At 42.9% G+C, this 24,538-nt stretch overlaps 1 protein-coding gene across 1 annotated transcript in view; it reads left to right on the plus strand.

The window, feature by feature from the left end:
• The window catches only part of LRRC30 (leucine rich repeat containing 30), an 85,116-nt gene extending 61,068 nt beyond the window's left edge, over nucleotides 1–24,048 (plus strand). The window contains exon 2 of the mRNA XM_082418736.1: nucleotides 21,753–24,048. The gene's annotated coding sequence lies outside the window, so the exon portion shown is untranslated. The remainder of the gene's footprint in view (nucleotides 1–21,752) is intronic.
• Nucleotides 24,049–24,538: the final 490 nt, after the last annotated feature.

The following is a 24,538-nucleotide window of genomic DNA, read 5'->3' on the forward strand; positions in this document are numbered from 1 at the left end:
TCTATAGGTCGAATGCACACATTTAGTAATATTTGCGTTCATGTCGTCACCCTCCCAAATTTCCCATGAGAATCCTCAGGTCTGCAGGGACACTTTATGTAGACACTTTACTGTAGTCTTGATGACTGATGATGAGAAACGCATTCTCTTAGGTTCCGTACCTCCTGCGGCCCATACTCACCCATCAAAGAGCCTGATGGAATTAGGTAAAGTAAGTAACCCAGTGCAATGTCTCTCGGATTATGGAGGACGTGCCTGGAAAATGCTGCCTGGTCTGTACATCCAGAGCCGCGGTACCCGCAGACAGAGGAGGGGAGGAGTGCCAAGTGGGGGGTGGGAAAGGCATTAAGCCATGTGTTCTCTTTCCAGTCAATTTCTCCACGAGGCCCCGAGGGCTTTCCTCCAGCTCAGGCAAGTAGCAGCGATTCATCACTGTCTAAGGGGGAAGTTGCCTTTGCAGAACCAAACAAAGGCATTAAATTCTTGACTTTTAAGTTCAAGAGGCTTCTCTTTCCCTCTCCCTCCTCTAAGCTGGGGGAGAGGAAAAGCAAGATAGGTGGACACTGGCTGTCTCCCCCCTCTACCTGTATTGGGGGTGGTGGAAAGGGGGAGAGCCCAGCCGGGCACAAGGATCCAGTGACAGAGGGAAATCACACCAGCATGCGTCACCAGCAGTGGACAGGAACAGAGCAGGGTGCGTCCAGGCCAGGAGAGTCTGTCTCCATCTCAGAGAAGACAGGGAGCAAGTTCTCAAGTTTCCTGTGTCCCAGAGGAGTCTGTGCTGAGGACAAGGACGATGCAGAGTGGCGAAAGTCCTTTTGAAGTGATGGTAGAACCCAGTGGGTGCGTCAGGGAGGAGTCCACAGGAGAAGCAAAGGGGATGCTCTCATGACACCGCGGGTACCAGCACGAGGAGGACCAAGTCCCAGCGACCACCGCCGCTCCCTCCTGACGGGCATCACAGCGCCGTGTAAACGTCCCAGGACTGAGTGAGGAATCCTGAATTGAACTGAGTGCATCCAATCCCGAAGAGGACCAAGTCTATCCATTAGGTGGATTGTATTTCTGCCATCAGGAAGCATGAATGAGAGACTAACTGGGTCACAGAAAAAAAGAGAAATTAACATTTCTGCCTGTCTGCATCGCTCTTCCTTGGTTCCACTTACAACATGGAAATATTCATCAAAGAAGTACATATTTAAGTCACTAACATCTGAGTCTGAATGAGCTAATCACTGTGGTTCTCAAATGTGGGAGATTGTGCTCCCAGGGGACTTTGGTAATGGCTGGAGGCATTTTTGATTGTCACAGCTTGGGGAGAGGGGTTGGTTGTTGCTGGTATCTAGTGGGATGAGGGCAGGGAGGCGGCTGGACATCCTATAACGCAAGGGTCAGACTCCATAACAAAGACCGATCCGGTACTGAATGTCGATAGCGCTGAGGTTGAGAAGCTCTCCATTTCTCTCCTGAATCAAAAGATAGTTTCATCATTAAAGGACTGAATTCCTCAAGGAGGAAGGTCGTGCAGATGGGGAAGAATAGAAATTGAAACTGAGAGAGAAAATAAATCCTAGCCTACTCCAGATTTGGAAGGGCCCATAGTTTCAGCACAGTCACTGATTATATGTACCACCAAGAGAAGCAGGAACGTCAGGTTCATTGCATCCTACTTTCAAAAGTACACAAGACAGGGGCTTCCCTGGTGGCGCAGTGGTTGAGAATCTGCCTGCTAATGCAGGGGACACGGGTTCGAGCCCTGGTCTGGGAAGATCCCACATGCCGCGGAGCAACTGGGCCCGTGAACCACAACTACTGAGCCTGCGCGTCTGGAGCCTGTGCTCTGCAACAAGAGAGGCCACGATAGTGAGAGGCCCGCGCACCGCGATGAAGAGTGGCCCCCGCTTGCCGCAACTAGAGAAAGCCCTAGCACAGAAACGAAGACCCAACATAGCAATCAATCAATCAATCAATCAATAAATAAATCTTTAAAAAAAAAAAAAAGTACACAAGACAAAGATTCCAAATACTAATAGTCTGAGGGGAGGGGTAAATTAGGATTTGGGGATTAGCAGATACACACTACTATATATAAAATAGGTAAACAACAAGGACCTACTTTATAGCACAGGGAACTCTGCTCAGTATCTTATATTAACCTATAATGGAAAAGAATCTGAAAAAGAATATATATGTATATACATATATATGTATAATATGTATATGTATAACTGAATCACTTCGCTGTACACCAGGAACTAACACAACATTGTAATTCAACTAAACTTCAAAGAAAATAAAAAATACAAAATAGTAATAGGCACACGATATGACAACAACACTGAGATTTCATTTCATCCCCACCTGGCACGCACAGCCTCCACTGAATCTGGGTGAGATTCAGGCCAAGTTAGGCTTACAGCTTAGCAAACTCCTACCCTTGGAGGTCAGCGAGTTGCCTTTGACAGTCAAAGGTGAGATAAGCCTTGCAGTTCTTATCTACTCCCATTCTGAAGGGGTCGCTTGATCACTTTTCTTTTAAAAAACCCAGTTCAGTGGAAGCTCCAGGCAGAAGTGACCCCTGGCACACACACACAGCCTTTCTCACTCCTGTGTCAGCCGGTCCCCCTCCAGAGCCAGCAGCGGCCTGCAGATGGGCTGCTACCCCCAGAGCACGAGCCTGGGAAGCAATCCCCACACCATGCAGAACCCCGCCGGGAACTTGACGTCTGTCCTTATGGGCTTGGGTTGACGAGCTGGTACAAGGGAAACCTTTCTGACGATGGAGAAATTCACAGGCATGCGGTTGGGCATTGGTGACTGTCCCCCTCTAGCCCCATTTCTCCAGAGCATCTTTGCGCTCACGAGCCGGTCATTCTCTTGTCTCTTGCCTGGTTTTCGCGATGCTGTCATTTGGTTTCTTCCTAACCCAATGTTCCTTTTGGGGCTTTCCGACCTCCCCTTCCTCCTGCTATGTCCTTATTTGTTCTTTAACTCTCATCCTCTGCTTCGCTCTCTATTTGGCAACCTGCCTGGACCTCTCAGCCTCCGCTACCTCTTCTTGGTGGATAATTTCTGGATTCTTGTCTCCCTTCTGAATTCCCTCCTGTGGTCAAGGACTGAATTTTCAACTATTTACTACTCATGTGACTCTCTGCCCAGTTTCATCCTCCATAAAATGAGGTTAATAATAGTGTCTGCCTCATGGGGTTATTGTGAAGAATAAGTGGGTAATACTCAGCTTGCCACAGGGGAAGTGCTCAGGGAATGTTGGCTATTGTTACTATTACTGTTATTATTGTTATCTATTCCTACTTAGAAGCCCAAACACTACCTCAAACTTAATATGTCCACAACCAGACTCACTTTCCTCCGAAACCTGGTTCTTTTTCTCCGTCCTACCTTTCCAGTTACTCCGCTTTAACTAGAGTGATTCTATCATTTCTTGTGCAAACTGGTACACTTGTAAAGAGAGAGGTCTTAATAATCACACCAGAACAGCAGGCTGAGGGCACTAGAGTCCCAGGCAGCCTGGAGGCTGTGTGGTCCTTCTGTCCTGAAACCGCTTCTCTGGACCACCATCCCCTCTAGTTTGCGTTAGTAACAGGCTCTCCTCACTGAGCCCTCTCCCCTCCAGCTCTCCTCCTATTTTCCCCTACGTATCTTTCCCTCCTGCAAAACTTGCAACGTTTTCTAAGAACTTAAGGAATAGGGCAGGAATTATGTAGCCCAGAGTTCAAGGCTTTCTGAGATCTCAGCCAGCGTTTATAACCTCATGACTCAGAACCAAGTCAAACAAATGGGCCACCCACTGACGGGGGACCTACCCGCCACCTTCCCCTCCCCGCTCCTGCCTTTGCTCTGGAATGTTCCTCCAGACTCCCACCCCCAGCCCATCTTCATAGATCCACGTCCTACCTACTCACCACCCGGACTCCTCCACAAAGCCTTCCTACAACAAGCGTTGAGAGTGTAAGGGGGCCTGATTTCGTAGCCACGAGTAACTTTCTCTCTTTTGAACTAATATGATACTTTTGTATCCTTTTTGTGGCGTTTATCCCCTCTGACCTTGAATTGGAATTGGAGCTACTCGGATTCATGCATTTATCTCCCCATAATATACTGCAAATTCCTTCAGAGCAAGGACGTGAATTCAATTTATCCAAGGAACTTAGCACTCGGTAGGAACTCAGCAGGTATCTGTGATCCTTCCACAGGATCTTTTGAATACTTTTTTATTGACTGCATGTAAAAGTACATTGACTGAACTTCCTTCCTGGTTTTGTCATCAAATAGTTTCAGCCTATGTACAGTCCCCAGAAGCTGGTTAAAGCTCTCGTTTTCCTTTTTTCCCGGGGTGGGTGAGGGGGAGGGCTGCATGACATGGGGGATGCTTCGAGAGAGCTGGAAAGAGACTGCGAAGGTCATTAATGTTCATACGAAGTCAGTTGCCATCAGGCAGTGACAGTGGGGTTTACAGACAGGCAAACTGAGAATTGGGAAGTATAATACAGTTTCGCTGACCGACACCCAGGAGAGGTACTGCCGAAGGGGCTCCGAAGGGCTGTCTCAAGCACCCCCTTCACTTTACCCAGAAGAAACAGCGACACAGAGGGGTGAGCAAGGTGGCTGCGGGGTCACACACCACGTGTGACATTCAGAACCCCTATCTCCCACCCTTGATGTTTGTATCTTTAGACCCATGTTCACGTAAAAGAGATGCGTCACTGGGTTGTATCCCTGGGAAGCAGAAGGGAAACATTCGAACTTGCGTTATCTCTGTAAGTGGTAATGCTTCCTCACTGACGGGCAGGGTTGGTTTGAGGAGACAGGGTGGCCTGGCACCTGCCCGGCTGGCCGGTCACTGCTGGCGGGTCCCACGCGGGCACCGAGCAGCGCTCAGCGTCTTTTCACCCTCACGCATCTCCGTGGGTTCCCTGTTCCCGGAGATTAAGTACTTGCCCAAAGTCAGGTGGCTGTCAAGTGGGGAGCTGGGATTGGAAGGCCGGTGGCCTGATTTTACTAACCGCCGTGCCTCGTGCAGGAAGAAGGGAGGGAGGGAGGGAGGCTGGAGGGGGCGATGCACATTCACACCCGCAGCCCGCGGCCCGAGGGGAGATGTGCTGGCTCACGTGGCAGCCCCCCCTCGCTGAGGTGCGCCGAGGGCCAGGCAGGCTCCTTCCAGAGGCTTCTTACCTGTCCTCACAACGTGTAACTTATCTGCACACAGACAAAGATAAGCAGGGTCAGCCGGGTACAAACGGAGACACTCCCCAAATTGTTGCCGGCCTCTTTTTTCTTTCAAGAGCATCTTCTTCTAACCCCTGCCAGGCGACCATTGCTCTCCTACATGTCAAAGGTTCTCCAGCACAGCTGTTGATACCATCTTATACTGTTTGCGTGACATTTCTTCACTCTTCTGTGTAATCTCTCCTGGGCATTAGCAGAGTAGAGCTTTCTAGAGATCCCAGCAGAATGAATGTGGCTGAACTCGCCTGAAATGAGTTTCAGGTGATATCCAGGCCTTAAGGGAGATACTTGGGGTGGGGGGTGGTCATGGAGCCTTCTAGTTGTCCTTTAAATCATTCTCTGCCTAAGGTTGGCCTTGAAGGTAAACCTGCTTTCCTTACTGATGTACCTGGGAGTGGGGCCTGAGAAATCTGGATCCTGGATCACCCCCCAGCACCCTAGAGCAGGGCAGCCCTGGGTTCCTCCAGCAGAGGAGAGAATTCTGAGCAAAAGCCAAGTGTACATTTTCACCTCCTGTGTTGCCTTTGTCTCCCTGAGCCGTAGCACCAATAATAATAATAGACTAATGACTCTACTTATTAAGAACCTACTATGTGCCAGGCACTGTCCTCAGTCCTTTACATGCTTTATCTCTGAAGTTGTGATGAGTAAGTGTTTGGATTTGGGTATCAGGTTATCATAGTATATAACTTTGAAGATTTGCTGTAAGAATAAGTGAAAAAAAATCTCTAAATACTTAGTACAGGGACAAGTGTATAAGGAGTGTTCTGTCAGTGTTAGGCTTTCAAGATTGGTGTTATTATCTCCATTTTACAGATTTGGAGACTGAGACTCAGAGAGGTCAAGTATCCTCGACTGTATAGCCAGGAAGCAGAGAAGTTAGGATTTGACCCCGCTCTATCTGATTTTGTCCACTGCTGATACTTTCCACTGCTATTAAGTATCAGGTATGTTACACTGAGTGTCCCTTAGGTTTCTAGAAGTATAATACTCTGATTCAGGGCATCAGATTTGTTCCCATTCAGTTGACTCAATGGATCCCATGTACCATCTCCATATATCATAATAGAAGGTGAGGGGTTTTCACTTCTTCTATGATATGGTAAATATGGTAGCTGTTTGGCAATAAGCAACTTCTCTTTCCAGATTAGCAATATTACTTTTTAAAATCTGGAGCTCATGGTTCACACATCAGAACCAAACCATAAGCCTTCTTCATTCCCATGTCAGAGCTGTTGTTCATGGTAGAAGTTCAAGGAATGGGAAGTGGTGCATGGATTTGTGGGGAGTCATCCCCTGGGGTGTATACGTTCATATAATACTTGTATATCGTCATATGATACTTGTAAATCACAAGGCAGGCCCACCTGGAATCCCATCCAAGAGGCTACAGAAACTATTACAGCTGCTTTAGCACCAAAAAAGCCTCTAGATAAACTTGCTCGAAGATGTTCCCATGACAACGACCCGAGGACCACTTGAATCAGGTCCAACAAGTGTCCATTTCAGTCCGAGTAAGTGGCTGCACTCCCTCCATTTTACTAGGAAAGCCCGGGCATGACTAACTAGCTCTGTTCTAACCTGTTCACCAACATCCTACTATCACAAAGGATGACTCTTGGGCTTCTTTTCTGCTATTTCACTGCGAAGAGCCCTGAGATATAGGTCCTCAGCCCCTGCCACTCTTGTTATGGGACTTAGGACCGACCATTCACTGGGGTGGAATGGGCTCTAACGCACTGCTGTGGCTGGTGATTGTACCGTAATCTTACTTTTCACTTTATGCATGACCCTCTCCGTGGGCACATGTTCAAAATGAGCATCAGTGCAGCTGCATTATGTACAGCGTACACGGCTTTGATACGTCCTTGTTCCCCTTGTTGTCTGGATGGCATTGGCTCTGCAGAGCACAGGAGCGCCTCCAGAAAGACAGATGCAAGGCAGCACCAATCCTGTTTTCCAACTCAGTTGCAAAGGAATATTAGACCCCTTAGTACGTCCTCTAGAACGTGTTCAGGCCAGACAGTGTTTTGCAAGGTTTGAATTTAAAGATTTCTGGAATGATCCAAACCAGTGGTTCTAGAAATATCTTGGTAAAGGACCAGTTTGTTTTTGTTTTGCTTTTTTTACTATTTATAATTCATTGCACACTGATACATATTTTAAATGTGATAAAAATGAATTACTAGAAAAACTAAATGAAAAAGGACATAAAAATATAAGCCCTAAGTTTAAAATATTAGATTCAGCAAGCATAAAATGACTCTGTCAAGTTTCTATAAAAGTTTCTAAATGCTTATTCTCAATGTCAGGACTCATCTCATGGACCTGAAACAAACTGTTGAGGGCCACCTTCCTGGGATGGCGATTTGAGGATTTGTACGTTTCCGTGGACCAGGACGTGCTCTCAGGACCTTCACCCTCCCCTCTCTGAGAGCCGGAGCTCTGCGTCTATCTTAAGACCCAGCCTGAGCCTGGAGTATCACCTTTGGTTCTTATATTATGACCCTGATTGTATCAGTATCTGGTCCAAGAGCACAGCTGACTGTTATCTACTCCATTCATGAACACACAAATCACAGCTTTCCTCTCTGGTCCCTTAAGAAGGGATGCCTTGCTGCTCTGATTAATTATGCATCAGTTAATTAATTTGTTGGCTTTAGTGAATGGAATCAATTATTTTAAATGGCTTTTAATTGTTCATATATGCATTATAACAAAAGACAAAAGCGGTTAATAGAATTCAACATGAAAACCTCCCAGGACAGGGGATAGCCTTGTAAAATAAATTATTTAAAGTTTCCCAAAGTGTCTTTGTGACTTCCAAAAAGCCAGTGGTATCTGAAGCAAGACAGGATTCTGTGTAAGCATCCTTTTACAAGTAATCCTAAATGCGGTGTGAGAATATATTGAAAGATCACTGCGACTCATACAACTGCCTCTAAGCTCCTGCATGCAGGTCTTTCAGGAAAACTCAGCGGGTCCCTGGGGACAGGATCACCTCTGTTCATCAGTGTGACCCTCATCTACAGCTCAGTGATGCATCGGTGAGGCGGGCATTGAACGTCTGTTAACAAGAATGGGTGGTTGGGCGGGTTCTAGATTCTCTCTTGTTTCAGGGAAGAAGTGAGAGGGTAGAGTCTGGACAGCACTGGCTGGGGTTGGGGATAGGAGGGATGTTTCAAGTGTCGCTTTCTCATCTCAGCCAGTCTAGAAACCTGAAACCCAGAAACCAGTGCAGAAAAGACATCCACACAGCTTGCAGCCCCCTGGGAGGGGCAGGGATACCCTCAGCTACTCCCTTCCCTCTAGGGCCTTCCTCAGCAGCCACAAGGAAGATCTTCCATAATGAGCCAAAGTAGCTCTTGGGCTCAACTTCAATATTTGTACTAGGAAGTCCAGCTCATCCATAAATAAGCCTCATTTCACAGGTTGATTCCTGCTTTTGAAAACTGTCTGTCCGACGTTCAAAAGGGGCGGCTGGTAACCAGTAGAATAAAATTGGGTTGGGGTGTTTTTTTAAACCATTTTTTTTTTGAGTTTTTTTAAAAGATATTTATTTATTTATTTGGCTGCACTGGGTCTTAGTTGCGGCATGCAGGATCTTTAGCTGAAGCATGCGGGCTCTAGTTGCCTGACCAGGGATCGAACCGGGCCCTGCATTGGGAGCACGGAGTCTTAACCACTGGACCACCAAGGAAGTCCGAAACCATTTGATTAATTCATTTACCATCCAAACATTTGAGAGCCCCCTATATGCCAGGCTGTGTGCTAGGTGCTGGGGAAAGAGAGAAAGCTGTCTGTCTATACTCTCAACAGAATGAGTCTCTGGTTGCAGACATTTGCAGCACTGTGTAATGAATGTTACAAAAGGCAAATACTGAGGGCTATAATAACATATTGAAATGCCAGTTAATCCAGGCTAGCAGAGTCCTGGAGCTTTCATAAAGGAGGTGAATCTGGAAGGACAGGGCAGGAAGCATCAGCTAACCAAAAAAAGTCAGGTCAGAGAAGAAAGGCATGTGGCAGAGAAAGAACCAGAAGACCTGCGAAAAGCGGCACCATTTCTGAGGAGTTTGTCAGGGCCAGGGTGTAGGGTGCTGGAGGTCCAGACTGAACCACACAGGTGATGAGAAGCCATCGTGTGGTTTTAAAGTGAAGAATGGCACGACTGGGTCTGTGTTTAGAAAGTGCATCACAGCAGCTGTGTGGAAAATGGATTGGAAGTGGGTGAAGAAGGTGAGCAGAAAAACTAGGACCCTGCTGCAGTGATTCAGGAGAAAAGTGATGAGAACCCCGAATAGCTAACCCACGAGGCTGGGGATGGAGATGGGGGTGGCGGTGATGTGAACTCTGTGCTGTGTCACCCAATGTCCTGTCGGAGAAGGACTTGTTGCCCTGTTACTGGGAACACTGTGGCTGAGCCCTCAGGGATGGTACCTGGAGCGGCACAGAGCCCCTCCCCCGAGGTCACTCCCCATCCCACTGTGGACTGATGGCTGGGTGATGGGAGGGGGTGCAGGCTTGGCCAACGTGTTTTAATTCAGGGCCACCCTGGAGGGCTGTTCCAGCCCATTTATTCTGATTTCACTTAAGAAAGCATGGTGAGCTTCTGCTCTAAATCTGGCATCATCTAGGAGCTCAGAGGATGCAGGATGGATAACAAATAGTCTCTTCCTTCCCCAAATTCTCAATTTAGTGGAGACTAACACTTAAATAATAGTGAAGCAGTATGACGAAATCTCAATGCAGACAGAGGTGTTTACAGAATACAGAGTAGAAAGGTTATTTTTGTCAACTCTTTCTGATGTACTAACATCTGGCCCCAACCCGCCCATCCAATCTAGTTTTCCCACTCCCCACATCTGTGTGCTCACTGCCTGTGGGAGGTAATGAGCCTCCAGAGACCCTTGACTTCAGAAATTCATGCCCCTCTCCCCAAAACACACCCATTGGCGAGGGCTGCTTTCTCTAACCAGCAGGATTTTGTGGACATGATGAGGTATAACTTCTGAGGCCAGGTCATAAGACATCATACTTTTTGTGAAGAAAATATACGATGTGCTGGTTTTCAGGACACTGGACATCAGTCATGAAGGACAGCGATTGCCATGAGATGGGAAGCAAGTGATGGGAGCCCTGCGACCACCTGCGTTTACTGCCTTGAGAGAGTCCCCAGGGCACAGCACAGGAAGGGGGCGACCAGGAGGCTCACTGAATTGAGGAGACAGAGCTGAGAATCTAGGAGAAGAAGGTGGCCAGAGTTTACAGGACAGGCTTTTTGGGAGGATAGAGTGGCATTGAAGGAGAACTCCAGAGGTCTTCAGGTCACCCCTGCATGTTCAGCTGAGTACTGATCAGTGCGTGTAGGTGAGGAAAACAACCCAGGGACAGGGAAAGAACCACCCTTTCTTCTCTTAAAGGATGACAAGGACTCATAATTGACATTCAGAGAGAGCCAGGAATGGTGCCTGTTCCCACCAGTAAGAATGGAAATCTCATAATTCACAGAGCACTGGGTAAAACATTCAGAAGAGTCTTGCCCCAGTGGTGCATGGCACTACTCTTGTCCCACATAACAAATCGTAAATTCAAGACCTGAAACAAACTATTTCTAAACAACTTAATTATATCCCAAAACAAAGCTCAAGAAAAAAATGATAGGAATGCAAAATATCAAGTACCCCAAAAGGCAAAATTCATAATTTCTGGCATCCCATTAAAAAAATTACCAGGCATGCAAAGAGCAGGAAAATATGATTCATAATGAAGAGAAAACTCAAGTCAATCGAAACTGACCTAGAACTGACACAGGTGTTAGAATTAGCAGACAAGGACAAGCAGTTGTTAAAAGTGTATTTTATATGTTCAAAAAGTTAAGCAGAGACATACAAGATATAAAAACAACCAAACCCGACATCTGGAGATGGAAACTAACCTGTCTGTGTTGAAAATACATTGAATGGGATCAGTGGCAGGTTAGCTACTGCAGAAGAAGAGATCAATACACTTGAAGACAGAAACTATCCACACGACCATAGAAACAGTATTTTTTAAAAATAAAAGGAGCATCAGTGAGCTGTGAGACAACTTAAAGCACCTTAATATACACGGCATTGGAATCTCCAAGGGAGAGCAGGGGAGGAAAAATATTTAAAGAAGCAATGGCCAACAATTTTTCAAAATTGATGAAAACTGTAAACTTAGTGTCCCAAGAAGTTCAATGAACTCAAAGCACAGTGAACATGAATTAAACTACACTGACAAATCAAGACAAAATTGCTCAAAAATAGTGATAAAGAAAATTTAAAAATCATCCAGAGAAAAAAGATACGTATGTACATGTACAGAGGCACATGCTAAGAATGACAGCAGATTTCTTGTCAGAGCCAATGTCAGAGATAAGACAATGGCGAAACATCTCTAAAGACAATGAGTCAACCTAAAATCTATGCCCCAAAAAATATCTTTCAAAAATGAAAACAAAATAAAGATGTTTTTAGACATACAAAAGCTGAATGTGTTCATCACCCCAGGAGACTCATCCTGCAAGAAATGCTGTTAAAAGAAGTCCTTCAGACAAAAGGAAAAGGATGCCAGACGAAAACCTGGATCTGCACAAAGAAATGAGGAGCATCAGAAAATGGTAACTAATGGTTAAATAGATGATGGTCTTTTTCCTGTAGTTCCATTATGTTGAAAGATAAATGATTGTTTAAACAAACATAATAACCATGCATTCTGGGTTTTATAACATACAAAAGTAAAATATATGACAGCAATAGCACACAGGCTGGCAGGGAGAAAGGGACTATACTATTGTATGTCTCATATATGGTATGGACTGAATGTTTTGTGTCCCTCGAAATGTGTATGTTGGAATCCTAATCCCCCCATGTGATGATATTAGGAGGTGGGGCCTTTGGGGGGTAATTAAATCTTGAAGGTCCATCCTCATGAATGGGATGAGTGCCCTTATAAAAAGAGACAGGGGAGTTTGTTCTCTCTCTTGCCTTTCCACCAGGTGGGAACACAACAAGGATAAGGCCATCTGCAAACCAGGAAGAGGGTTCTTATCAGACCCCGGATCTGCCAGTGCCTTCATCTCGGATTTCCCAGCTTTCAGAACAGTGAGAAATAAACGTTTGTTGTTTCAGCCACCCAGTCTATGGCCTTCTGTCATGGCAGCCCAAATGGTCTAAGGCAAAATGTGTGGTGGTGTAATATCACTTGAAGTCCAACTAGGACAAGTTAATGATGTGTACTATAAACCCTAAGGGAACCACTCAAATTACAAAATGGAGTTAGAGCTAGTAAGCCGACAAAGGAGAGAAAATGGAAAAATACAAATATTTAGTTCGTCCAAACGAAGGAAGAAGAAGAAGGGGAATGAAGAAAAGATGAGACAAATGGAAAATAAACAACAAGGTGATGGATATAAACCAATGCAAATCCATATTCACAGTAAATGGTTAATGGTCTCAACACCTCAATTAAAAGGCCAAAATTCCCAGATTGGATAAAAAAGCAAGACACAACTATATGCTTTAAATAAAGGACACAATTTAAATATAAAGACACAGATTAAAAATAAATTAATGAAAAGATATATTCCATGCTAACACTAATTAAAGGAAAGCTGTGGTAGCTATAACAATTTCACACAAGGTAGATTTCAAAGAAGAGAATATTACCAGGGATAACGAAGGTTATTTCATAAAGATAAAGGGGTCAATTTATCAATAAGACATAACAATCCTCAATATGCACCTAATAATAGAGCTTCAAAATACATGAAGTCACAACTGATAGAAGTACAGGGAAAAATAAACAAATCCACAATTATAATCAGAGATTTTGGCATCCCTCTCTCAATAATTGATAGAACAATTAGAAAATCATGAAGGCTATAGATGTGAACACAATTATGAATCCACTTGATCTGATTGATATTAATTCAAAACAGATAATATACCTAAATGTAAAACCGGAAACTATGGAACTTCTAGAAAAGAAGGTAGGAAAAAACACTGGAAACTCGGGTGAGGCAAAGATTTTCTAGATATGACACCTAAATCATGAGCCATAAAAGAACAAATTGATTAATTAGACTTCATTCAAATTAAAGTCTCCTCTTCAAATGACAATGCTTAGAGAATGAAAAGCTAAGCCACAGACTGAGAGGAAATATTTGCAAAGCATATGTCTGATGAAGGACTTGAATCCAGAAAATATAGGAAACCCTCCAAACAATAACAAGAAAACCAAAAACCCATATAAAAATCAGCAAAAGCTCTGAAGAAACATTCCATCATTAATCATTAGAGAAGTGCAAATGAAAACTACAATGATATACCACTTCACAACTTTTTAAATAACTGCAATTAGAAAAGACTGAACATATTGAAGAGGACATAGAGGAAATAGAAATCTCATTTTCTGCTGGTGGAAGGGTAAAATGATACAACCATTTCCAAAGACAGTTTTCAGTTTCTGAAGAAAGTACACATACACCTATAGGATCCAACCACTCCACTCCTACGTATTTACCCAAGAGAAAAGAAAGGATATATCCATACAAAGTCTTGACAGAACTGTTCATAGTAGCTTTATTTGCAAAAGCCCAAACCAGGAAGCAACCCACATGTCCATTAACAGGGGAATGGATGCAAAATTGCAGCATATTCATACAATGGAATACCACTCACCAAAACAAAAGGAAGGAACTACTGATACCTACCAACAACATGGGCAAATCTCAAAGTACTTACACTGAGTGAAAAAACCAGATGAAAAAGAGTGCATACTTTTATTTATATAAAATTGTAGGAAATGCCAACTAATTTACAGTGACAGAAAGCAGATCACGGGTTGCCGGCAGGCAGGGGGAGGGGAAGGGGTGAGAAGGAGGGATCACTAAGGGGCATGGGGAGACTTGGGGATACATATATATAACATATGTTTAGTATCTTGATTGTGGCAATGTTTCACTGGTGTATACATATGTCAAAACACCAACTAACACAATGTAAATATGTATATTTTATTATATATCGATTATATCTGAATGAGGTAGTTTAAGAAAATAAAGAAATTGTGAAACTTATTAGTGACATTATAGTTGCAAAGAAATCTAACCTGGCTATGCAGGCAGCCTCCCTAAGGACTGCGTAAGTGACTGTTGCGGTCCTTCTCTGCCAGAGTGTGTTTGGGTAGAGGGTCCAGAGAGCCCCTCTTCTGCCTACCCTGCAGACAGAGAGTAGTTCTCTTTTATTGCTATGTTCAACCCTATGGCCTGCAGCCCCCACTCTGTTGTGCTAAAGACAACGAGCCCCATATTGGACCATCTGAGGTGCTGCAAGCTCCTCCTTAAGGAAGGGTTACGAGCTGTGGCCTACCCCTTCTGTCCTCCTGGCACCCTAGTTTTGGCTCAAATTCAGCAGTGAATACACATCTATTTTATGAGTGAATGAACAAATGAATGCTTAATGTAAAAAACACAAATTTCCCGGTGATTCTACTACATAATAATATGCACAGGTTGTAATCTAAATCTTAATTCAAGAAAGTTATTTAGAATTAGCAACATATTTGCCTACATAAAAAATGAGAGCTAACATTTATCATACATCTGCTATGCTAGACACTCTTCTAACTTTTTTAAAAGCATTTTTTAAATTGAAGTATAGTTAATTTACCATGTTGTGTTAGTTTCAGGTGTATGGCAAAGTGATTCAGATATAGTTCCCTGTACTCTACAGTAGGTCCTTGTTGTTTATCTCTTTTATATATGGTAGTGCATATATGTTAATGTGAACCTCCTAATCTATCCCCCACAGCCCCACCCGCTATCCCTTCCGGAAACCATAAGTTTGTTTTCTATGTCTGTGAGTCTACTTCTGTTTTGTAAATAAGTTCATTTATATCATTTTTTAAGGTTCCATATATAAGTGATATCATATATTTGTCTTTCTTTGACTTACTTCACTTAATATGATCATCTCCAGGTCCATCCATGTTGCTGCAAATAGCATTATTTCATTATTTTTATGGCTGAGTAATATTCCATTTTACATATGTACCACATCTTCTTTATCCATTCATCTGTTGATGGACACTTAGATTTCTTTCATGTCTTGGCTATTGTGCATAGTGCTGCTATGAACATTGGGGTACATGTATCTTTTCAAATTAGAGTTTTCTCCAGATATATGCCTAAGAGTGGGATTGCAGAATCGTATGGCAACTCTATTTTCACTTTTTTAAGGGACCTCCATACTGTTCTCCATAGTGGCTGTATCAATTTACATTCCCACTGACAGTGCAAGAGGGTTCCCTTTTCTCCACACCCTCTCCAGCATTTATTATTTGTAGACTTTTTGATGATGGCCATTCTGACTGCTGTTAGGTGATACCTCATTGTAGTTCTGATTTGCATTTCTCTAATAATTAGTGATGTTGAGCAGCTTTTGACTCATACTTCATCTCATGGAATCCCCCAAAAGCACCCATATTAGTTTGCTAGGGCTACCTTAATAAAATACCACAGATCGGGGAGCTTAAAGAATAGACATTTATTTTCTCACACTTCTCGAGTCTAGGAGTCCAAGATCAAGGTGTTAGCAGGGTTAGTTTCTTCTGAGGCCTCTCTCCTTGGCTTGTAGATGGCCATCTTCTCCCTGTGTCTTTACATGGGCCTTCTTTTTGTGTGTGTCTTTGTCCTAATTTCCTCTTCTTATAAGGAAACTAGTCGTATTGGATTAGGGCCCACCCATAGGACCTCATTTGATTCAACTATCCCATTAAAGGCATATCTCCAAATACATCATATTCTGAGGTCCTGGGGGTTACGACCTCAACATATGAATTTTAAGGGGACACAATTCAGCCTATAATAGTACCTATAAGATCAGTTATAACTATTGTTTTCATTTTACAGAGAAGAAGACTGAGGCAAAGTGTCGCTGAACTGTCCAAGCTCACACCCTTAACCAATGTCAGAGCCTGGAAATTAACATGGGTGGTCTGAGGCCTCTAGAACCACATTCTTACTAAACACGCTGCCCTGAGTCACAACTGATCCAACTGTTCTCAGGGTGGGCACATTCTCAGGCTCACCCTCAAAACCTGATTTGTCACAGTTGGAATCAACACAGTTGGAATACTACTCAGAGTCTCCAAAGACCTGAGTGCGGGAGGTATTCAGGCATAAAGGGGAGACATTGAGATTGGAAATCAGCAATGGGGGCTCCACAAGCAGCAGCTCTGGGGTGTTGGTAGGGTGAGTGGCAACCGGAATATTTGATGGCCGCAGCCCTTGTGACATTGTGAGGGGTCGGAGGACCAATGGCTGTTTCTATGTTTCTATGTATTCATCAAGTGGTTTACTTCTGAAGCTGCCTGTATTTACAAAAGAGACAAACGAATAGAGCAGCAGGCATAATTAATATGCCACTGGGATCTCAAAATAATATGTGGATTGTTTTAGGGCTTTTAATTTACTTTAACTTTCTTAATGTACTGTAATATACTACACAGATATATACAATATAATTTTAAATCACTGGAGGCTTTCTTTTCTGATAGTAATTAATTTCACAGCGCAGCAGTATGTGACTACATCTCTCAGGCAGCCGACGGCACGGATTCCTATTTTCCTCCACTTAAAATGCTCTCAGGAACCTGTCTATTTCTCTAGGCCATTTTTTTTTCCTGGCCTGTTTGTATCCTGTGCAATATTTAGATGTGTCAACCCCAGCTTTTGTTTTGTCTTTATTATGAAGTAATGCACATTCTGAAAGTTTTTTATAAAAGAGCCTATGTGAAACCTAGGGCATTAAGGGATACCCCCCATCCGTGTGGTTTCATTCAACAAATATTTAGGCACGATTCTAGGCACTGGAAATGCAGCTGTGAAAAAGCTGTCTCGATGACCAGTGATGTAGGACAGGTGAGGACAGGCCTCCGACCTAATCATGACTCTTCTCTCGGCCACTGGAGAAGATGATCCCTGCAGAGGAAACGCCCAGGTGCAAGAAAGCTGAGCTGGGTCTGCTGGGGAGAAAGTCCAGAATATGAAAAGTTGCCTGGCCCTGGAAATGCTCTCTGCTCAGGGCTGACCCAGCACCCAGCCCTCCAAGCCCAGTGGTCCCTGCATGGTGGCTTTCAGCCTGTGTGCGTGGGTAGGGAACACATCTGGCTGATTTCTCCTCCACCAGCGGCATGGGAGTTACATTTTATGTGTGTAACCCAAATAAATCTAAACCTTCAAGTTCTCAGTACAGCATCACATGCCAAAGAAACACCAGTCAGCTCTCAAAAGGAGCAATTCAAAGCAATTAAAAAATCTGAATACATTTTCAAAAAAGACGAAGAAGGGATTTCATTCATAAATTTGAGCAGAGTTGTTAAAAATCCATTTTTACCATCTGTCTCCCCAAAGCCCCACTCATAGCACAGCAGCTGCCTCCGTCAGCTTCTCAAGATTCTAAAGGAGATGAGGTGGAGGCAGAGAGCTGCATTTGAACTTTTCACCAAGCCTGAGGGGTGCCCATGAACGCAGGCTGGCTCGGGACAGAACAGGAACCTCTGACTTCTGTGCCATCCTCCTGCTCTGGGAGATCACTGCCTGACCCCCAACCCAGTCCCGTAGAGGATGGGTCCTGCCCGTGCCGCGGGCTGCCCTTCCCTTGGAGCCCTGCTCTGCTGTCTGTTTCTCCTGGTGGAGTTCTTGTCGAGGGGAGGGCAATCACTGGAGGCTTCTTTCCTGATAGTAGGTGACTTCATAGCACAGCGCTATTTCTTGGGCTGAATCTCTCAGGCAGCAGATGGCGTGGATTCCTTCGTGATCCTCTTCACTCAGCTTTGCCTACACCTAAAGGAAAACTGGCTCATGGCGTGGAGACAGGTGTAGTATGGGGGCAGCAGGCTAGGCTAGGCAGCTAGGCTTTGTCTTGTCTGGTACCAAGTGACATCTAAGCTCAGGCTGGAGTGTAAATGTGTCCTGGGCTTTCCAGGATGCCTTCCAGCACTGGGTCAGCAGGAACAGCGGGATGCTTCTGTTGGTCCATCTTCTTCTCCCCATTCTTATTCTGTCCCTTCCCATCATTCATGACTATTAAGATACGTTACTTTGGGGGACTCAGCCTCTCTTCTCCCTGCAATCCTTCTCTCCCTCCGTGCCATCAACTCTTAATTAGATCTTCCCTCCCACCCCTAAGTCTACAGTCCATAAATTTGTAAGCCAAGAGTACCTTCGTGTCAAGCTCCTCTACACCCAAGACACCTGATCATGTTTGGTACCTGCTTCTAGGCCATTGTCAAAAGCCAAGGAACACAAAGGTTTGGGAAGCCTCATTGAAAACCTTTATTTCTTAACAAGAATGAGTGATATTATGTATAAGAAGTTTAAATATTTTATATTAATTGTATTAAATTGATACTATTATAGATTTTTTAATTTTGATTTTTTATTGAAATATAGTTGATTTACAATGTTGTGTTAGTTTCAGGTATACAGCAAAGTGATTCAGATATATATATATATATTTTTTTTTTCTTAGATTGTTTTCCCTTATAGGTTATTGCAAAATATTGAGTATAGTTCCATGTGCTATACAGTAGGTCCTTGTTTGTTATCTATTTTATATACAGTAGTGTGTATCTGTTAATCCCAAATTCCTAATTTATCCTTCCCCCCACTTCCCCTTTGGTAACAATGTTTGTTTTCTATGTCTATGGGTGTATTTCTGTTTTGTAAATAAGTTCATTTGTATCATTTTTTTATTTTTAGATTCCACATACAAATGATGTCATATGATATTTGTCTTTGTCTGGCTTGCTTCACTTAGTATGATAATCTCTAGGTCCTCTGCAAATGGCATTATTTCATTCTTTTTTATGGCTGAGTAATATTCCATTGTATATATATACCACATCTTCTTTATCCATTCATCTGTCAATGGACATTTAGGTTGCTTCCATGTCTTGGCTATTGTAAATAGAGCTGCTATGAACATTGGGGTGCATGTATCACTATTGGTGAGAACGTAAATTGGTACAGCCACTATGGAGAACAGTATGGAGGTTCCTGATTATAGACTTTTTGATACTGATTATAGATTTTTATTTTTATTTTTTTTTTGAAACTAACAAAACAAGAAAGGAGAAAAAATTTCAGAACTGTATGGGGTTCCCACCACTTTTGCATAGTACAAAAATAACCATGTATCTCATTGAGTATGCCAAATTAACTTTGTTATAAGTTTCATTTTATTACAAAAGAAAATAAAGGAGTATTTATTATGGAGAGAGACCTAAAGCTGATACATTTCTACAGCGTTTCATTATATATGTATAATATAAATATATATGTGTATATTTGTCATAGTTTGGTGTATATGTATCATGAGTTCTGCTATTGCAGTTGTATTTTCTGCTCAAAGCTATAAAAAATTTAGAGGAGCGACTACCCTGGTGGCGCAGTTGTTAAGAATCCGCCTGTCAGTTCAATATCAAAAAACAAACAACCCAATCCAAAAATGGGCAGAAGACCTAAACAGACATTTCTCCAAAGAAGATATACAGATTGCCAACAAACACATGAAAGGATGCTCAACATCACTAATCATTAGAGAAATGCAAATCAAAACTGCAATGAGGTATCACCTCACACCGGTCAGAATGGCCATCATCAAAAAATCTACAAACAATAAATGCTGGAGAGGGTGTTGAGAGAAGGGAACCCTCTTGCACTGTTGGTGGGAATGTAAATTGACACAGCCACTATGGAGAACAGTATGGAGATTCCTTAAAAAACTACAAATAGAACTACCATATGACCCAGCAATCCCACTACTGGGCATATACCCTGAGAAAACCATAATTCAAAAAGAGTCATGTACCACAATGTTCATTGCAGCACTATTTACAATAGCCAGGACACGGAAGCAAGCTAAGTGCCCATCAACAGATGAATGGATAAAGAAGATGTGGCACATATATACAATGGAATATTACTCAGCCATAAAAAGATATGAAATTGAGCTATTTGTAGTGAGGTGGGTGGACCTAGAGACTGTCATACAGAGTGAAGTAAGTCAGAAAGAGAAAAACAAATACCATATGCTAACACATATATATGGAATCTAAAAAAAAAATGGTTCTGAAGAACCTATGGGCAGGACAGGAATAAAGACGCAGATATAGAGAATGGACTTGAGGACATGGGGAGGTGGAAGGGTAAGCTGTGACAAAGTGAGAGAGTGGCATGGACATATATACACTACCAAATGTAAAATAGATAGCTAGTGGGAAGCAGCTGCATAGCACAGGGAGATCAGCTCAGTGCTTTCTGACAACTTGGAGGGGTGGGATAGGGAGGGTGGGAGGCAGACACAAGGGGGAGGGGATATGGGGATATACGTATGCATATAGCTGATTCACTTTGTTATACAGCAGGAACTAACACAACATTGTAAAGCAATTATACTCCAATAAAGATGTTATATATAAAAAAAAAAAACTAGCTGTGGATTTATAAATAAATAAATAAATAAATAAATAAATAAAAGAATCCGCCTGCTAATTCAGGGGACACGGGTTTGACCCCCGGTCCGGGAAGATCCCACATGCCGCGGAGCAGCTAAGCCTGTGCACCACAACTACTGAAGCCTGCGCGCCTACAGCCCGTGCTCCGCAACAAGAGAAGCCACCACAATGAGAAGCCCACGCACCACAACAAAGAGTAGACCCCACTCTTTGCAACTAGAGAGAGCCCGCGCGCAGCAATGAAGACCCAACGCAGCCAAAAATAAATAAATATAAATAAATAAATTTATTTTAAAAAATTTAAAGGAAAAAGAGTTTGTTAGTTGCTAATTAGCAGCTAATTGGATAAACTAATTTTAGCAGTGGATTTAATAGCTGATAATGGCTAAGGGCTTGCCACACCCAGATAATATGCTGCATTTTAATAAATGCCCTCAACGTCTTATCTAATGACTGAGCAGGAGAAGAAACTTAATTATCTATATTAGGCTAATTTGGAGATATTTTGTAGGATTTTCCAGTACACTGCCAGTCCTACTACAAAGACAACTCAGAAGGCCTATTTCAGAAGACATATTTCCCTATCCATATGGAACTGGTCTTGTCCTAAGGAAAACAATGTATCACAGCACGCCAGGGAACCTTCTGATAAGATGATCTTTTCAATTTTTCTAATCTCTTGCAATTTGACAAGTGAAAACTTGAAATGAGATCTCAGTATTTAATCTTGCATATCTTTGACCATTAATGGAATTCAACATTTTAATATATCTTTGGTCATCTATGTTTCTTTTTGTTAAGGTGTCTTTTCATATTCCTTGTCCAATTTTTAAAGAGTATTTGTCTTCTTTTGGATTTATACAAGTTCTTTATATGGTAAAGGTTATTATGATATTTTAATCAATATAAAGCCCAAAGGTATAGTAACATAAGTTTCTGCTTTTGTAAATTTGCAGGGATGGGAATTGACTGCAACTGAATGCAATACTTCTGTTCATCCTGAATTCTGCCTTCTATTGTTGGATTACCTGTCTCCCCAAAGGACTGCACATGACATTGTTCTTCCTGGTCTTTGACATTTAAAATATTTATAATTTGGCCAAGATAAAAGGACTAGAAAAGAAAACATATCAGTTTCTCATAATGAATCACCCACAAGAGATTTTTCCACTGTGTGACTGGCATTGTATTTGCATAAAGTGAGAGGTAAGACATACGAAGTGTATGATTCATGAGCAAAAACAATTTCCAAATGTCACATTTAAGCTGCCTTTTACTGATAGCCGAATATGCAATACAGCAGGACCTCATACTTTGGACAAACTATTCTAAGGGGATCTTAGGATCCTTCCCCAGCTCCGTGGCCCCCTTGCCCTTTGCTTTGCTATGCTAAATTCATCTTTGTCACCTACCTCTCTCTCTTGTTAGGAAACATTTCAGACATCAAAAACACGCAGAGACTAAGTAGCAAATATCGCTTTGTCCCTACTCAGCTTAACCAACGACTATCAAAAGCAGTGGGAACCCCCTGTATTGTTCTTCATCCAAAATATCCTGTTTCCTCCCCACCCAGAAGTAACTGCAATCCTGGATGGGGTATTTATTCATCCAATGCGTGACTATACTTACCTTACGTGGTCATGAACCTTTAAACAATATATAGAACTAACTGGTTGGCATGGTTTTTTAAAGTTTATGTAAACAATATAATGCAACATGTAACTTTTATTCAACATTGTTTCTGAGATTTATCCATGTGGTTACTTGTAGCTCAAGTTATTTTTGCTGAGCATGGTATTTCATTGTAAGACTTTTATTCGACTTTCTCTCCTTGAAATTCATCTCCCACCTTCATTTTCCTTTATAAAGCCAGGAAATGTTCAGTGTCCCCCATTCATTTTCACCCCCATAATTCCAGAGCATTCAAAAGAGGAAACCCTTTCTCCACCATTAACTTTTCAAAATATTTTTCAGTGTGTGCTGCCTTTGTGCTACTGTATTACCCTTTTGCTTTATCTGCTATCATCTCTTCTTCATTCTCTATCACTTTATACACAGTGGGAGAAATGAAATGGAAACTTTTCTTTTTTTTTTTTAGAAGTCCTGACTCTTATCACCGCTCCCTCATTTGTGTACAGCTCAGTATTTACTGACAAGCAGGGCCTCGAAGTTCCCAGGCAGATTCATACTTTACTCCTACTCCAGCCAGACTGATACCCCGCCCTTGACGTCTGACCCACTGCCACCAGGCACAAAGTTATGAAATGGATGAAGTTTGTCTCCAGGAACATAAGCTTTCCTGATTTGGGGGGCTCTTTCTCTCATTCAAAATCTTAAAAAGTTTTGCTTTTGATCACAAATGAAAGCCTGTAGTGTTTTCGGTTCTATCAGAACTTCTGGCCTCTACCAACAGGAGTGGGGGGTCCAGGGGGCTGTCTTTGGCCTGGCATCATTGTTCCCTGGATAGTGCATGGGTGTTGGGATCAGAGAAAGCCATCTCCCATCCCAGCTGTAAGGCAGTGGCAAGTGACTTACCCTCCCTCTCTCAGCCTACATCTCCTCATTAAAAAAAATAAGTAAACTTCCTCTCAGGATTGAACAGGATTAAACATACTGCATATGCAGAAGCAGGCACCTAGAGCAAACACTAAATAACTTAGTTTTCTCATTTTCTTTCTTCCTCGATGGTTCTCCCCAAACTTCCATTCACACCCGGGTGGATCTGATTACCTCCCCACCCCAGCATCCAGAGGGCTGGGAGTTTGACTGCATCTAGCTCCTCAGAAAGGTCCTCCCTGGTTTCTTAAAACTTGGCTAGAAAAAAAATCATAGAAAAAAACTAAATGAAAGTTAATGTGCTGTATGGACTCAGTTTCATTAGAAATATCCTACATTACGGCTCTTGCCAGAGATGACATAGGAAATAACCATCTCAATGCTGAGCTCCTGGAGTCATGTGGAATGGCTCAGACTTGGGACTTCAGGGTGCACCCCTCTGTCCCCTCTCCCTAAATGGTTTCAGACACGCTGGAGAACCATGGTGCCCTGCCTTCCCACTCCTAATCCTATCTTGGCTCTCAGCCAAAGATCCAGACATCTGTCCATTTCCTCGATGCCTCCCTGGTCTGGATCCATGGATCAGCTTCTCTCGCATGTTTATAACAGTGCACCTGCTTGCTTCTCCATCCAGGTGCCAGAGCTGCATTTCTCCAGAAGACTATTTGAGAAAAAAAAAAAAAAAATATATATATATATATATATATATATATATATATAAGAATTTTTTCATTCGTAAGTGAAGTAAACTCAACTCAAATCAGCCCAGGGCAAAACAGTATGAGTTGGGGCTTTATGGGGTCCTGCAACTTTGAAGGCCAAGGGTAGGCTGGATTAGATGTGGTTGCATCCAAGGGGCATACCCCCCACACACACACACCTGCTGTGTGTGTGTGTGTGTGTGTGTGTGTGTGTGTGTGTGTGTTTCTGTCTGTCTGTCTATCCTTTTCTCCCCTTTGCCTATGGTCCTCAGACAAGACTTAAGAAAGTGGCTCTTGTCAGCTCAAGCCCCTTTCCTTTCTGTTCCTGATGCTATAGAAACTGAAACCTGCCTTGCCTTAGAATCTAAAGAGGCTTTGAATTTTAATAGAAATGCAGGATCTCGGGTCAGACAATCCCACCAGAACCATAGGGGGGTCTAGAACAGAACGAAGGGTGCAGGTGGGTGAAAAGCCTCAGATATTCT

The sequence above is a fragment of the Balaenoptera physalus genome, assembly GCF_965194825.1.
Source record: "Balaenoptera physalus genome assembly, chromosome: 12".
Classification (NCBI taxonomy): domain Eukaryota; kingdom Metazoa; phylum Chordata; class Mammalia; order Artiodactyla; family Balaenopteridae; genus Balaenoptera; species Balaenoptera physalus.